This window comes from Dendrobates tinctorius, unplaced genomic scaffold (genome assembly GCF_039654945.1).
Source record: "Dendrobates tinctorius isolate UK_male_01 unplaced genomic scaffold, ASM3965494v1 ptg000230l, whole genome shotgun sequence".
Taxonomy (NCBI): domain Eukaryota; kingdom Metazoa; phylum Chordata; class Amphibia; order Anura; family Dendrobatidae; genus Dendrobates; species Dendrobates tinctorius.
The window spans coordinates 3,472,974-3,487,804 of NW_027361897.1; the positions used below are offsets into that span (position 1 = coordinate 3,472,974).

The 14,831-nt window shown below is 43.0% G+C and overlaps 1 protein-coding gene across 6 annotated transcripts in view; it reads left to right on the plus strand.

Annotated features, from left to right (window-relative positions):
* The window catches only part of LZTS2 (leucine zipper tumor suppressor 2), a 156,222-nt gene that overhangs the window by 85,604 nt on the left and 55,787 nt on the right, over positions 1-14,831 (plus strand). The window contains exon 1 of one of the 6 annotated variants that reach the window (XM_073555787.1): positions 1,861-1,878. The exons of 4 other annotated variants lie outside the window; for them this stretch is intronic. The gene's annotated coding sequence lies outside the window, so the exon portion shown is untranslated. Of the gene's footprint in view, positions 1-1,860; positions 1,879-10,468; positions 10,579-14,831 lie in introns of those variants that run through there. One more of the 6 variants, XM_073555786.1, reaches the window with a different exon arrangement.

Genomic DNA, 14,831 nt, shown 5'->3' on the forward strand with positions numbered 1-14,831 from the left:
AAGGCAGATGCAAAGAAAATAAGAAGCCTTTATTGATACAGGTCAATCCACTGTATAGAAATGTTTTTTGATGTTTCAGCCGATTATGTGGCCTTCATGAGAACAGTGGGACCTTTTTAGGAATGGTGTCTCATGGCGCTGGGGCTATGCACTACCCTGCAGGGGAATGTTGTGATGTCAAAGGGAAAAAAAAATAAAAACCTAGTGATGTCACAACATGAGGAAAATAAACACAGTATTCCCTTATGTAGAAAATCGACTATTAGACATCTTCTGATCCTAGACCCTACAGTCATACCTCTGTATATGTGTCAAGCTGAAGAGGTGTGCTATATTAGAGAATCTCTGTGATAATGCAAATCTTTTCCATCTCCTAGATCTGTACCAAAGCCTCATTCTTGCATATATTCATGCTACATAGGGTTACTCCCCTAAAAAAAAAAAGCTTCTCTGAAAGGGGATAACTCACTGAGCATTGGAGGTCCGACATCTGAGACCCCTATGATCCTGAGAATGGGGTTCTGTGGCTCTGTCCTGACCGGGCGGGTGCTCATTGCATAGCCACTGTTCCATTTATTGTTTATGGGACAAGCCAAGAGCTGCACTCGTCAATTCCATAGACAATAGATGGTGCCGAGGTTCCGCTCCACTCTGGATGGACCGGCAGAATCCCATTCTGGGGAACATGGCGAACAGACACCAATGATCAGCAAGTTATTATCTATTCCATGATTGGGGATAGCTTTTTCTTTTTTGGGGCGGGTGGATGGGGGGTAGAAATAACCTTTTAATATGACAAAAGAATTCTGAATTCCTAAACAGAGACAGGTCCGTTTTTGATCCAAGTGGTGAATCAAAATTACGCATACAACTCTATGGGTCCATGAAAATCACTCGTAGCTCCCATTGCAATCTGTATGTAGTTTGCTTTTAATATTGTAGTAGATAGGAGAATCTTTGCAATTTACTTTATTTTTTCATACGAGAAAATCGCTGATTAAGTATTTGGTAAAATCTAAAACACTGACCAGACACTGATGAAACGCAGACTGTTTTTTTGTGTATGTGGTTTTCTGGTTATGGAAAAACCATGTGCATCGGCTGTCTTTTGTCTAAAAACAGACTAAGATGCATTACTCACCATCCCCAGGTCCAGCACTGAACCTCCACTGCTGCTCTGTTTTTGTCTACAGCACTTTAGCATATGTGTGAGCTCAGTGACGTGTGTCGTTAACTCGGGCAGAGCCGCTGGGCTCATTTATTGTCTGCAGTGCTGTCGATGTGACGTTGGCGTTACAGACAATAGCACACATTGGGAGAAGGGGTGGAGACTCGGCGCTGAACCCAAGGAGGGTGAGTAAGGCACAGTTTATTTTTTAAGAGGAATTGTGTGTGTCCGGGGACCAACGTCGGACTGGCCCACCGGGGAACCGGAGGATTCTCCGGTGGGCCCTGGCACCTGCAGGTATACAGGGCCAGCAGTTGCCTAGGGCCCCCGCTGCTCCAGGGGCCCCCAGCCGGTGGTGTGTCGCACACCATGCAGCTGCTATGGGGGCTCCTGCCAGCGGAGCAGCAGCGGGTGTCAGGAGGCAGGAGCCCCTGTCCCCGCTGCTAAAGAGAAATGAATATTCACTGCGAAGCAGTGAATATCATTTCAGGTCTCCACCCCCAGAGGCCCCGCCCCCAGAGGCCCCGCCCCCAGCCCAGTAAGCCGCTCTGCATCTGTAAATCAGGGCCGGCGCCGCCCTCAGGCCCCTCTGCTCCTGACTCACAGCCAGTGCGCGATGACGTCACTACATCGCGCACCCGCTGTGTGTCTGGCAGAGGGGGCAGCTCCTGACACTGAAGCCGGGATCAGCGTGGGAGCGAGGAGGAGAGGTGAGTATTGTTTTTTTTTTTTTTTTTATATCTCTCGCTCTCTCTATCTGTCTCTCTCTATCTATCTATCTATCTCTATTTCTCAATATATCTCTCTCTCTATCTCTTATATCTATCTATCTTTCTATCTCTATCTATTATCTATATCTATCTCTATCTATTATCTATATCTATCTCTATCGCTCTATCTTTATATCTATCTTTCTATCTCTACATCTATCTCTATATCTATCTATCTATCTCTATATCTTTCTATATATATATATATCTCTATATCTATCTATTATGTCTATCTATCTCTATATCTATCTTACTCTATCTATCTCTATATCTATTATCTCTATATTTATTATCTATCTAGCTACCATCTATATCTATCTTTATCTATATATATCTCTATCTAATATCTATATCTATCTATCTCTATACCTATCTATCTATCCGTTATCTATCTCTATATCTTTTCTCTGTATCTATCTATCTCTATATCTATATCTCTCGCTATCTATCGCTCTATCTCTATATCTATATCTATCTCTATCTATCTCTATTTCTCTCTATATCTATCTCTATATCTCTATAGCTATCTATCTATATATCTCTATCTATCTCTATATCTATCTCTCTATCTCTATATCTATCTATCTCTATATCTATCTATCTTTATCTATTTATCTCTATATCTTTTCTCTGTATCTATCTCACTATATCTATCTATCTCTATATATATCTATTATCTCTATATCTATATCTATTTCTCTCTATATCTATCTATCTCTATATCGATCTCTCTGTATATCTAGCTATCTTTCTATCTCTATCTATCTATTTATCTCTATCTATTATCTATATCTATCTCTATCTATCGCTCTATCTCTATATCTATCTTTCTATCTCTACATCTATCTCTATATCTATCTTTCTATCTATTATGTCTATCTAGCATCTCTATTATCTATATCTACCTATCTCTATATCTTTCTATCTTACTCTATCTCTATATCTATCTGTTATCTCTATATTTATTATCTATCTTTATCTATTTATCTCTATCTCTCTATTTATCGATCTCTGTATCTATCTCTCTACCGCTCTCTCTATCTCTATCTATCTTTATATCTATATCTATCTATCTCTATATCTATTATCTCTATATTTATCTACCTATCTATCTCTATATCTATCTCTATATATATCTGTTTCTCTCTATATCTATCTCTATATCTCTCTCTCTATATCTATCTATCTCTATATCCATATCTATCTCTATATCCATATCTATCTCTATATCCATATCTATCTCTATATCTATCTATCTAACACTATATCTCTATATCTATCTCTATATCTCATTATCTATCAATCTCTATCTCTCTCTCTTTATCTATCTATCTATTGATCTATCCATCTATCTCTATATCTATATCTATCTATTATCTCTATTATCTATATCTATCTATCATCTATCTAGCTATCTCTATATCTCTCTATATCTATCTTTCTAACTCTATATCTATCTATCTCTATATCTAGCTATTCTCTATATCTATCTCTATATCTATCTTTCTATATCTATCTGTCTCTATATCTATCTATCTCTATATCTATTTTTATTTATAGCCATCTATCTATATACACTCACTGGCCACTTTATTAGGTACACCTGTCCAACTGTGTGTTAAGACTTAATTTCTAATCAGCCAATCACATGGCGGCAACTCAGTGCATTTAGGCATGTAGACATGGTCAAGACAATCTCCTGCAGTTCAAACCGAGCATCAGTATGGGGAAGAAAGGTGATTTGAGTGCCTTTGAACGTGGCATGATTGTTGGTGCCAGAAGGGCTGGTCTGAGTATTTCAGAAACTGCTAATCTACTGGGATTTTCACGCACAACCATCTCTAGGGTTTACAGAGAATGGTCCGAAAAAGAAAAAAAATCCAGTGAGCGGCAGTTCTGTGGCCGGAAATGCCATGTTGATGCCAGAGGTCAGAGGAGAATGGGCAGACTGGTTCGAGCTGATAGAAAGGCAACAGTGACTCAAATTGCCACCCGTTACAACCAAGGTAGGCAGAAGAGCATCTCTGAACGCACAGTGCGTCGAACTTTGAGGCAGATGGGCTACAGCAGCAGAAGACCACACTGGGTACCACTCCTCTCAGCTAAGAACAGGAAACTGAGGCTACAATTTGCACAAGCTCATCGAAATTGGACAGTAGAAGATTGGAAAAACGTTGCCTGGTCTGATGAGTCTCGATTTCTGCTGCGACATTCGGATGGTAGGGTCAGAATTTGGCGTAAACAACATGAAAGCATGGATCCATCCTGCCTTGTATCAACGGTTCAGGCTGGTGGTGGTGGTGTCATGGTGTGGGGAATTTTTTCTTGGCACTCTTTGGGCCCCTTGGTACCAATTGAGCATCGTTGCAACGCCACAGCCTACCTGAGTATTGTTGCTGACCATGTCCATCCCTTTATGACCACAATGTACCCAACATCTGATGGCTACTTTCAGCAGGATAATGCGCCATGTCATAAAGCTCGAATCATCTCAGATTGGTTTCTTGAACATGACAATGAGTTCACTGTACTCAAATGGCCTCCTCAGTCACCAGATCTCAATCCAATAGAGCATCTTTGGGATGTGGTGGAACGGGAGATTCGCATCAGGGATGTGCAGCCGACAAATCTGCGCCAACTGTGTGATGCCATCATGTCAATATGGTCCAAAATCTCTGAGGAATGCTTCCAGCACCTTGTTGAATCTCTGGCACGAAGAATTGAGGCAGTTCTGAAGGCAAAAGGGGGTCCAACCCGTTACTAGCATGGTGTACCTAATAAAGTGGCCAGTGAGTGTATATTTATCTCTATATCTATCTATATATGTCTATATTATTATTATTATTATATCTGTATATTTCTCTCTATTATCTATCTCTATCTATTATCTTTCTCTATCTATATATCTATCTATCTCTATATCTTTCTATCTATAGCTATCTATCTCTATATCTATCTATCTATCCATTATCTATTTTCTATCTATCTCTATATCTATCTACCTATCGATCTATCTATCTATATTTCTTTCTATATCTATCTTTATATCTATCTCTATCTATCTCTATGAATCTTTCTATCTATATCTATCCATTATCTACTTTCTATCCATTATCTACTATCTATCTCTATATCTATTTCTACATCTATCTTTCTATCTATTTCTATCTAACTCTATATCTATATATCTATATAGCATTATACCCTATGAGGGGGTGCATTATTCCCTATGAGGGGGCAGCATTATACCCTATGAGGAGGCAGCATTATACCCTATGAGGAGGCAGCATTATACCCTATGAGGAGGGCAGCATTATTCCCTATGAGGGGATGCATTATTCCCTATGAGGGGGGCAGTATTATACCCTATGAGGGGGGGCAGTATTATACCCTATGAGGGGGGCAGCATTATACCCTATGAGGGGGCAGCATTATTCCCTATAAGGGGGGCAGTATTATACCCTATGAGGGGGGCAGTATTATACCCTATGAGGGGGGCAGCATTATACCCTATGAGGGGGCAGCATTATTCCCTATAAGGGGGGCAGTATTATACCCTATGAGGAGGCAGCATTATACCCTATGAGGTGGTGCATTATTCCCTATGAGGGGGGCAGTATTATACCCTATGAGGGGGGGCAGTATTATACCCTATGAGGGGGGCAGCATTATACCCTATGAGGGGGCAGCATTATTCCCTATAAGGGGGGCAGTATTATACCCTATGAGGGGGGCAGTATTATACCCTATGAGGGGGGCAGCATTATACCCTATGAGGGGGCAGCATTATTCCCTATAAGGGGGGCAGTATTATACCCTATGAGGAGGCAGCATTATACCCTATGAGGTGGTGCATTATTCCCTATGAGGGGGGCAGTATTATACCCTATGAGGGGGGCAGTATTATACCCTATGAGGGGGTGCATTATACCCTATGAGGGGATGCATTATTCCCTATGAGGGGGGCAGTATTATACCCTATGAGGAGGCAGCATTATACCCTATGAGGGGGGCAGTATTATACCCTATGAGGGGGCAGCGTTATACCCTATGAGGGGGGCAGTATTATACCCTATGAGGAGGCAGCATTATACCCTATGAGGGGGTGCATTATTCCCTATGAGGGGGGCAGTATTATACCCTATGAGGGGGCAGCATTATACCCTATGAGGAGGGCAGCATTATTCCCTATGAGGGGGTGCATTATACCCTATGAGGGGGTGCATTATACCCTATGAGGGGGGCAGTATTATACCCTATGAGGGGGCAGCATTATTCCCTATGAGGGGATGCATTATTCCCTATGAGGGGGGCAGTATTATACCCTATGAGGAGGCAGCATTATACCCTATGAGGAGGCAGCATTATACCCTATGAGGGGGTGCATTATTCCCTATGAGGGGGGCAGTATTATACCCTATGAGGGGGGCAGTATTATACCCTATGAGGGGGCAGCATTATACCCTATGAGGGGGTGCATTATTCCCTATGAGGGGGTGCATTATTCCCTATGAGGGGGGCAGTATTATACCCTATGAGGGGGGCAGTATTATACCCTATGAGGGGGTGCATTATACCCTATGAGGGGGGCAGTATTATACCCTATGAGGGGGGCAGTATTATATTCTATGAGATGGCTGCATTATATTCTATGAGATGGCTGCATTATACTATGTGAGGGGGCTGCTTTATATTCTATGAGGGGGCTACCCCAACTCCTGCTACATAATTAAGACATGTACAACCTTATATTATACCCGGATATTAGCGTGTTTTACCGCATAATTGGTGGTCTGGTATTTAACTCTATGCAGCTACATAGTGGGCCCCAAGAATGATTTTCTCTGGTGGGCCCAAGGTGTTCCAGTCCGACGCTGCCGGGGACAGAAGTTTTTTGAAAATGGAAAACCCCTTTTAAGCGTATTTAGGACAGACGCTCACTTTGTTAGAGGGGGTCTTCAGGGCTGTGTGGATGGAACATTTACTGAAGACCTTCAACACAGTTTCTGTTTTTAATGCAGAAGTTCTTTTCTGTAATTATTATTTTCGTGATCTCCTCCTTCTCGTCCATGAACTTCTGTCCCTAGTAATTAACTTTTACTTCTTGTTGGAATCTGATGTTTTGTTCTCCTCCCCGCATTGCAATGTTACAGCCTGGCTGCCCACACATAGCTGTGAATGCCAAGTGCGCTTTTTATCATATTTACAGATAGCGGACCACTTCAGTATTGGATGGTTCGGAGGGTCCGGATATTGAAGCAGTGTTTGTGCAAGGGTGCACTGGATCCGTTTAAAGCTTCTTTTAATTATATCAAGATGATGGCCAAGCCCCTTTGTATTTTGATCTCGTTTCTTTAGATTTTGAAGTTTTCCTCTGGTTTTATAACGTTTCTGACATGTCATGTGGATATGATACTCCGAAGTACAGCTGAGCTAAAAGACCACAAGATCCTGGTTCGGCGGCCATGATGGTAGTCCGTGGCTACCTGGCAAGAGCTCCACAAACCTCCTCCTACCTGTGGATACCTCCAACTTCTCTTTGGATAACTATGTCACCATTGCGGCCTGTCGCATGCCTGGCATTACACTGGGCGTAGTAATCAGAAGTGGCACTAGGGATGTCGACAAGTAGGAGGAGTTTCACAGACATTAATTCGGCAGTCATGGACTACTGATGTCGACACAGGACCAGTGTTTTGCTCATCTTTTGGCTCAATTCTATTCAAAAAGGCTTCCTCCGTTCAGATCTGAAAGCTGGGCCTCCCACCAATGAAAAGAAAGTTGGGGCACTAGTATTCTCTCAAGTTTTTGGTTCTTCAGCTTGCAGGTCTCTAAGATTACTCCCATAGACTTGAATTTTGAAGCGTCTACTTTACTTCTCTCTCCATCTCACCCCTTCAATGCTAGGGCAGGTGAAGCAATAACTTATAGAAAATGGGAGGGTGCTTAGGCCATCTTCTGGGAAGGTGTAGAAATCTCACCAGATAGACACTTGTGTCATCATTAGATTGGGCATGTTGTAAGTCAAAATGCCCAATCCATCTTTTCCATGATATCTTTCATCTGGTAGAGTGGCTCTGTTTCCTACAGCCCAACTCGCAGACATGCTGACAATGGACTGGATCTCATACTCAAATCTTTTATGGTAGGGCCAGATGCTGCTGTAAGTTGCATCCGGCCAAAACTCACCCGTCCCCGAGGAACAATTGTCACACAGTTTTGTTTCATAATCTTCCAGCCATTGGTCCGATGTTGATGGGCGGAATTTTGAATGTTCACCTCTGCACCGCCGTACCCTTTGGCCATACACTTAACGCTAATTCAGACCAGCTGATAAATGCGAACAAGCACTTGTTCTAACGCTCGTTCGCCAGTTGTTGCCTAGTGTAAACAACCCAATGAGCGCGCAAACTTCTCAGTGATTGGGTAATTGAATTGTTCATACCGACAATAAAATTATTGCTCTTGGTAGCACAATGCACTGCTTAAAAAGGTGATGTGCTGCCTATAATATTAACCATTGTTCTTGGCGTAAAGAATTTGATTTGTGTATAGCCGATCGTTGGTCTTTTTACTCCCATGGTTGGTCAGTCTTAGTGGGCCCTTACTGAAGGTGATAAACCTAAGCCCATGAATATGGAAAGCTATAATCCCTCTCCCTAGACTTGTTCGGAGGAAATTCATATTTCCTTAAAGCACCACTCTGGAGTTCTTTTTCATCCCCGGACTGGTATCACTAATGTCTGTTCCTAGCCGGTAGTGACATAATTACAATCCCCCGTCTTCTGCTCTTCCTGAAGTTCCTGGCCCCACTCCATTCCCACGCCACCATCTTGTGGATGTCACAGTGGTCACAAGCTTTCAGTAGAAGTCTATGAGACCCTCGCTCTACCTCTCATAGACTTTCATTGAATTGTGAGTTCTGGCAAACACTGGAGTGGTCCAGCTAGTCACACTTATCAGTGGAGGTCTGAAGTGGCGCTGAGAACAGCAGAAGATGCCAAACAGTAAGACATTTACTACAGGCTGGGAACATACATTTGTGTTACCACTCCGGGGGTGAAATAATAAAAAAAAATCTATGGGGAACTGTAACTGTTGTTTCAGGAGAATTTGGAGTAGGATGTCTGTGCCGGCCTCTAGCTCTTCCCTCCTCCATAGAACTTTAAAGACACCAACTGTCATCTCCTATCTCAGTAATGAGGAAATCTGTCTTTATTGAATACAGATTTTTACCCATCCAGTACGTGAAAGAAGCAGATTTCTCTGCTAAGTTCTATTACAAAGTTGCTAATATTCATGCATACACTCAATTATTGAAATACAAATTAGAGCCACATTGCTGTTCTAAAATTTGTGATAAATGGTGTCTAGAATTCAAGAACCTTGGTCTGTGTCTTGCTGACATGGAGGCGCCATATTACATATATATTGGTCTGGGGGAACCCAATGATGCATCACATGGCTTAGACACGTTTATGGTCGTCACTATATCTAAGGCTAGTTATAGAACGATGGCCACCACGGAGGCTTTCTATTGTCGTCACTGTATCTAAGGCTAGTTATAGAACGATGGCCACCACGGAGGCTTTCTATGGTCGTCACTATATCTAAGGCTAGTTATAAAACGATGGCCACCACGGAGGCTTTCTATGGTCGTCACTGAATCTAAGGCTAGTTATAGAACGATGGCCACCACGGAGGCTTTCTATGGTCGTCACTGAATCTAAGGCTAGTTATAGAACGATGGCCACCAAGGAGGCTTTCTATGGTCGTCACTATATCTAAGGCTAGTTATAGAATGATGGCCACCACGGAGGCTTTCTATGGTCGTCACTGTATCTAAGGCTAGTTATAGAACGATGGCCACCACGGAGGCTTTCTATGGTCGTCACTGAATCTAAGGCTAGTTATAGAACGATGGCCACCACGGAGGCTTTCTATGGTCGTCACTATATCTAAGGCTAGTTATAGAACGATGGCCACCACGGAGGCTTTCTATGGTCGTCACTGTATCTAAGGCTAGTTATAGAACGATGGCCACCACGGAGGCTTTCTATGGTCGTCACTATATCTAAGGCTAGTTATGGCCACCACGGAGGCTTTCTATTGTATTTTGTTCATTCTGACTATAAATTGAAGAAAAGGATTGTACGAACGCTTGAAAGTAATAACATGAGACTAGCTGCAGGAGGTATTTGTTCGCCTGCATGGAGATCATTCAGGGATATATTATACGTTCCTGTATTTTAGGCCACATGAATAATGGATGTTTTGCAATGTGGTTAAGTGACAGCTCCACCGCACTGCGAAGATTAGATAATAACAGATCTTGGCATGATGTGTAATTACAGCCATATGTAATGATGGCCATTTAGTCTGCATTTATCTTTTTAAGGATCATTTTGTAAAGTGGGCTAGGATCTCCGAAGACAATACACACTTAGAACGTTTTTTTTTCTTTTACTTTTCAGCACTGTCCTCATGTTGTATAAAAAGTAAATGAAAGAGTCTTTCAAAATATTCAGTAACGTAAGGCGTTCATAGAATATGGTCTGTCTGGAATAACGCATACGTCAAGGGCTTCCTTTTTGTAGTTCTGAAGACTCCCTGTCATGTTCACTCAAGGCAGCTATTTTGGTAAGAATATTCATGAATGCTATATATGAGTTCAATAGGAGACAATTTAACCCATTTTATACAGTGGGGAAAATAAGGATTTAATACACTGCCGATTTTGCAAATTTTCCCACCTATAAAGAATGGAGAGGTCTTTCATTTTTATCGTAGGTCCACTTCAGCTGTGAGAGACAGAGTCTTAAAAAACGTACACACAATCACATTGTATGATTTTTACATAATTAATTTGCATTTCATTGCAGGAAATAAGTATTTGATACAATAGAAAAACAGAACTTAACATTTGGGGCAGAAACCTTTGTTTGCAATTACAGAGGTCAGATGTTTCCTGTAGTTCTTGACCAAGTTTGCACACACTGCAGCAGGAATTTTGGCCCACTCCTCCATACAGATCTTCTCCAGATCTTTCTGATTTCGGTGCTGTCACTGGACAACATTGAGTTTCAGCTCCCTCCAAAGATTTTCTATTGGGTTCAGGTCTGGAGACTGGCTAGGCCACTCTCGGACCTTAAAATCTTCTTACGGAGTCACTCCTTAGTTGCCCTGGCTGTGTGTTTCGGGTCATTGTCATGCTGGAAATCCCAGCTATGACCCATCTTCAATATTCTTACTGAGGGAAGGAAGTTGTTGGCCAAAATCTCGAGATTCATAACCCCCATCTATCCTACCGTCCTGTCCCCTTGCAGATAAGCACCACCAAAGTATGATGTTTCCCCCACCATGCTTCATGGTTGGGTTGGTGTTCTTGGGGTTATATTCATCCTCCTTCTTGCAAACACGGCACGTGGAGTTGATACCGAAAAGTTCTATTTTGGTCTCATCTGACCATATCACCTTCTCCCATGCCTCCTCTGAATCATCCAGATGGTTATTGGCTAACTTCAAGTGGGCCTGGTTATGTGCTGGTGTGAGCAGGGGACCTTGCGTGCACTGCAGGATTTTAATCCACGACGGCGTAGTGTGTTACTAATGATAATGTTTGAGACTGTAGTTCAAACTCTTTTCAGGTCATTGACCAGGTCCTCTTGTGTAGTTCTGAGCTGATTCCTGACCTTTCAGAATCCTCTTTCTCCTACGAGGCGAGACCTTTCATGCAGCCCAAGACCGAGGAAGATTGATACTCATCTTGTGTTTCGTCCATTCTCTAATAATTGTGCCAACAGTTGTTGCCTTCTCACCAAGCTGCTTGCTTATTGTTCTGTAGCACATCCCAGCTTTGTGCAGGTCTACAATTTTGTCCCTAGTATCCTTAGACAGCTCTTTGGTCTTCGCCATGGTGGAGAGGTTGGAGTGTGATCGATTGTGTGGACAGGTGTCTTTTATACTAGTAATAAGTTCAAACAGGCACAGTTAATACAGGTAATGAGTGCAGAGTAGAAGGGCTTTTTAAAGAAAACTAATAGGTCTGTTCGATCCAGAATTCTTGCTGGTTGGTAGGTGATCAAATACTTATTTCATGCAATAAAATGCAGTTTAATTATTTAAAAACCATACATTGTTATTTTATGTTTTTAATTTTTAGATTCTGTCTCTCACAGTTGAAGTGTAATTGATAAAAATAACAGACCTCTCCATTCTTTGTAGGCGTGAAAACTTGCAAAATTGGCAGTGTATCAAATACTTATTTTCTCCATTTTAACAGGTTGTAAAAGTACAGTAATCTTGGAGAACTCGGTAGTGATGCTTACATGTACAGCAGAGTAATTGGTTGCAGCAGGTACATGCATGTATGATGCAATACCCCTGAGGCCAGTAATGGTTGGAGCGGACATCTGCAAGTATGATGCAAGACCTCTGAGGAGTGGACATGTGCATGTATGATGCAAGACCCCTGAGGAGCGGATATGTGCATGTATGATACAAGACCCCTTAGGAGCGGACATGTGCATGTATGATACAAGACCCCTGAGGAGCGGACATGTGCATGTATGATACAAGACCCCTGAGGAGCGGACATGTGCATGTATGATACAAGACCCCTAAGGAGCGGACATGTGCATGTATGATACAAGACCCCTGAGGAGCGGACATGTGCATGTATGATACAAGACCCCTGAGGAGCGGACATGTGCATGTATGATACAAGACCCCTGAGGAGCGGACATGTGCATGTATGATACAAGACCCCTGAGGAGCGGACATGTGCATGTATGATACAAGACCCCTGAGGAGCGGACATGTGCATGTATGATACAAGACCCCTGAGGAGCGGACATGTGCATGTATGATACAAGACCCCTGAGGAGCGGACATGTGCATGTATGATACAAGACCCCTGAGGAGCGGACATGTGCATGTATGATACAAGACCCCTGAGGAGCGGACATGTGCATGTATGATACAAGACCCCTGAGGAGCGGACATGTGCATGTATGATGCAAGACCCCTGAGGAGCGGACATGTGCATGTATGAGGCAAGACCTCTGAGGAGCGGACATGTGCATGTATGATGCAAGACCCCTGAGGAGCGGACATGTGCATGTATGATACAAGACCCCTGAGGAGCGGACATGTGCATGTATGATGCAAGACCTCTGAGGAGCGGACATGTGCATGTATGATACAAGACCCCTGAGGAGCGGACATGTGCATGTATGATACAAGACCCCTGAGGAGCGGACATGTGCATGTATGATACAAGACCCCTGAGGAGCGGACATGTGCATGTATGATACAAGACCCCTGAGGAGCGGACATGTGCATGTATGATACCAGACCATTGAGGCCTGTAATGGTTGCAGCGGACATGCATACTTGTAATGAACAACCCCTTTAAGTAATGGTAGTGGACAAATCCCTTCACTTCAGAAAGTCTGCTAGAATAGAAGGACACTCCTCATCAGCTGGGGGGACGCTCCTCTCCACGGGTGTAAGGAGCATCCTTACTTCTGGAATGGAGTTAATCCCCGTGGGGGGCATTGTCCCACTCCTCCCACGATAATGACATCCAGGATCCTCACAGTCTGATGAATAATTGGTCTGATTGGGTTGGAAAGTTGTTACATGAAAAGGATGGGCCTTTTGGTTTGGGGCTGAATTTCACCCTTTCATGGTTTTCAGGATGCTGCCCCCCAGCCAGAGAGACAGCAGGACTAACCGTCTCTATCGCAGTTGATTTCTTTTTGTAAATGTGACTCTAACCAAGAAGAGCTCATGACTGATAAAATCACTGTGTGATGCCGAGCACGGCAATATCACCGCGCTGCGCTGTGAGTAGAACTAACCGCACATCCTCCCAGTTATTCATTATTCTCATCATCAATATTTATCTAGCGCCGCCGTCCTTCATATTACGCGGGGTAGTTACTATTACATAAGTGGAACATTAAGCCGCCTAGATGCCATGCGAAACTATGAGCACTCGTAAATATGTAAATTCCATTTGCAGTTTAATTATTCCCAATGCGCCAGTATTGGCACAACCATAATATAATAATAAATTTTATTTCTATAGCGCCGACATATTCCGCAGCACGTTACATTTCAAATGTACATGATCGCATGTTCCAACTAATTCCCAGATAACATAACCCTTATAATAGTGATATTCACTTAAAGAGAATCTGTCACCCCATTTTTGGCCTATAAGCTGCCAGCACCGCCATCATGGGCTTATCTACAACATTCTGTAATGCTGTAGATAAGCCCCCGATGTAACCTGAAAGAGAAGAAAAATGAGTTATATTATACTCACCCAGGGGCGGTCCGGTTTTGGTCTGATGGGTGTCGCGGTCCGGTCCGGCGCCTCCCATCTTCTAATGGTGACGTCCTCTTCTTCGCTTCTCGTCGTGGCTACGGCGCACTGCTCTGCCCTCCACCGGGCAGAGCAGTGTACCTGTGCAGGAGCCACGACAGGCAGCAAAGAAGAGGACGTCACCGACGATGGGAGGCGCCGGACCGCAACACCCATCAGACCAAGACCGGACCGCCCCTGGGTGAGTATAATATAACTCATTTTTCTTCTCTTTCAGGTTACATTGGGGGCTTATCTACAGCATTACAGAATGTTGTAGATAAGCCCCTGATGGTGGTGTCAGCAGCTGATACTCGAAAAATGGGGTGACAGATTCCCTTTAATAGGAAGTGATGGTATAACAGAATATGCCATTTATTCACAAACATGGTCTTATAACATGTTGGACTTAGGCTGTGTGTGCATGAGATTTCTGAAATCTCATAGCTTTTGCTGGTACTGTAAAATGCAGCTTAAAATTTGCATGCAAAAGAAGCAACGTGTGAACATAGCCTTACAC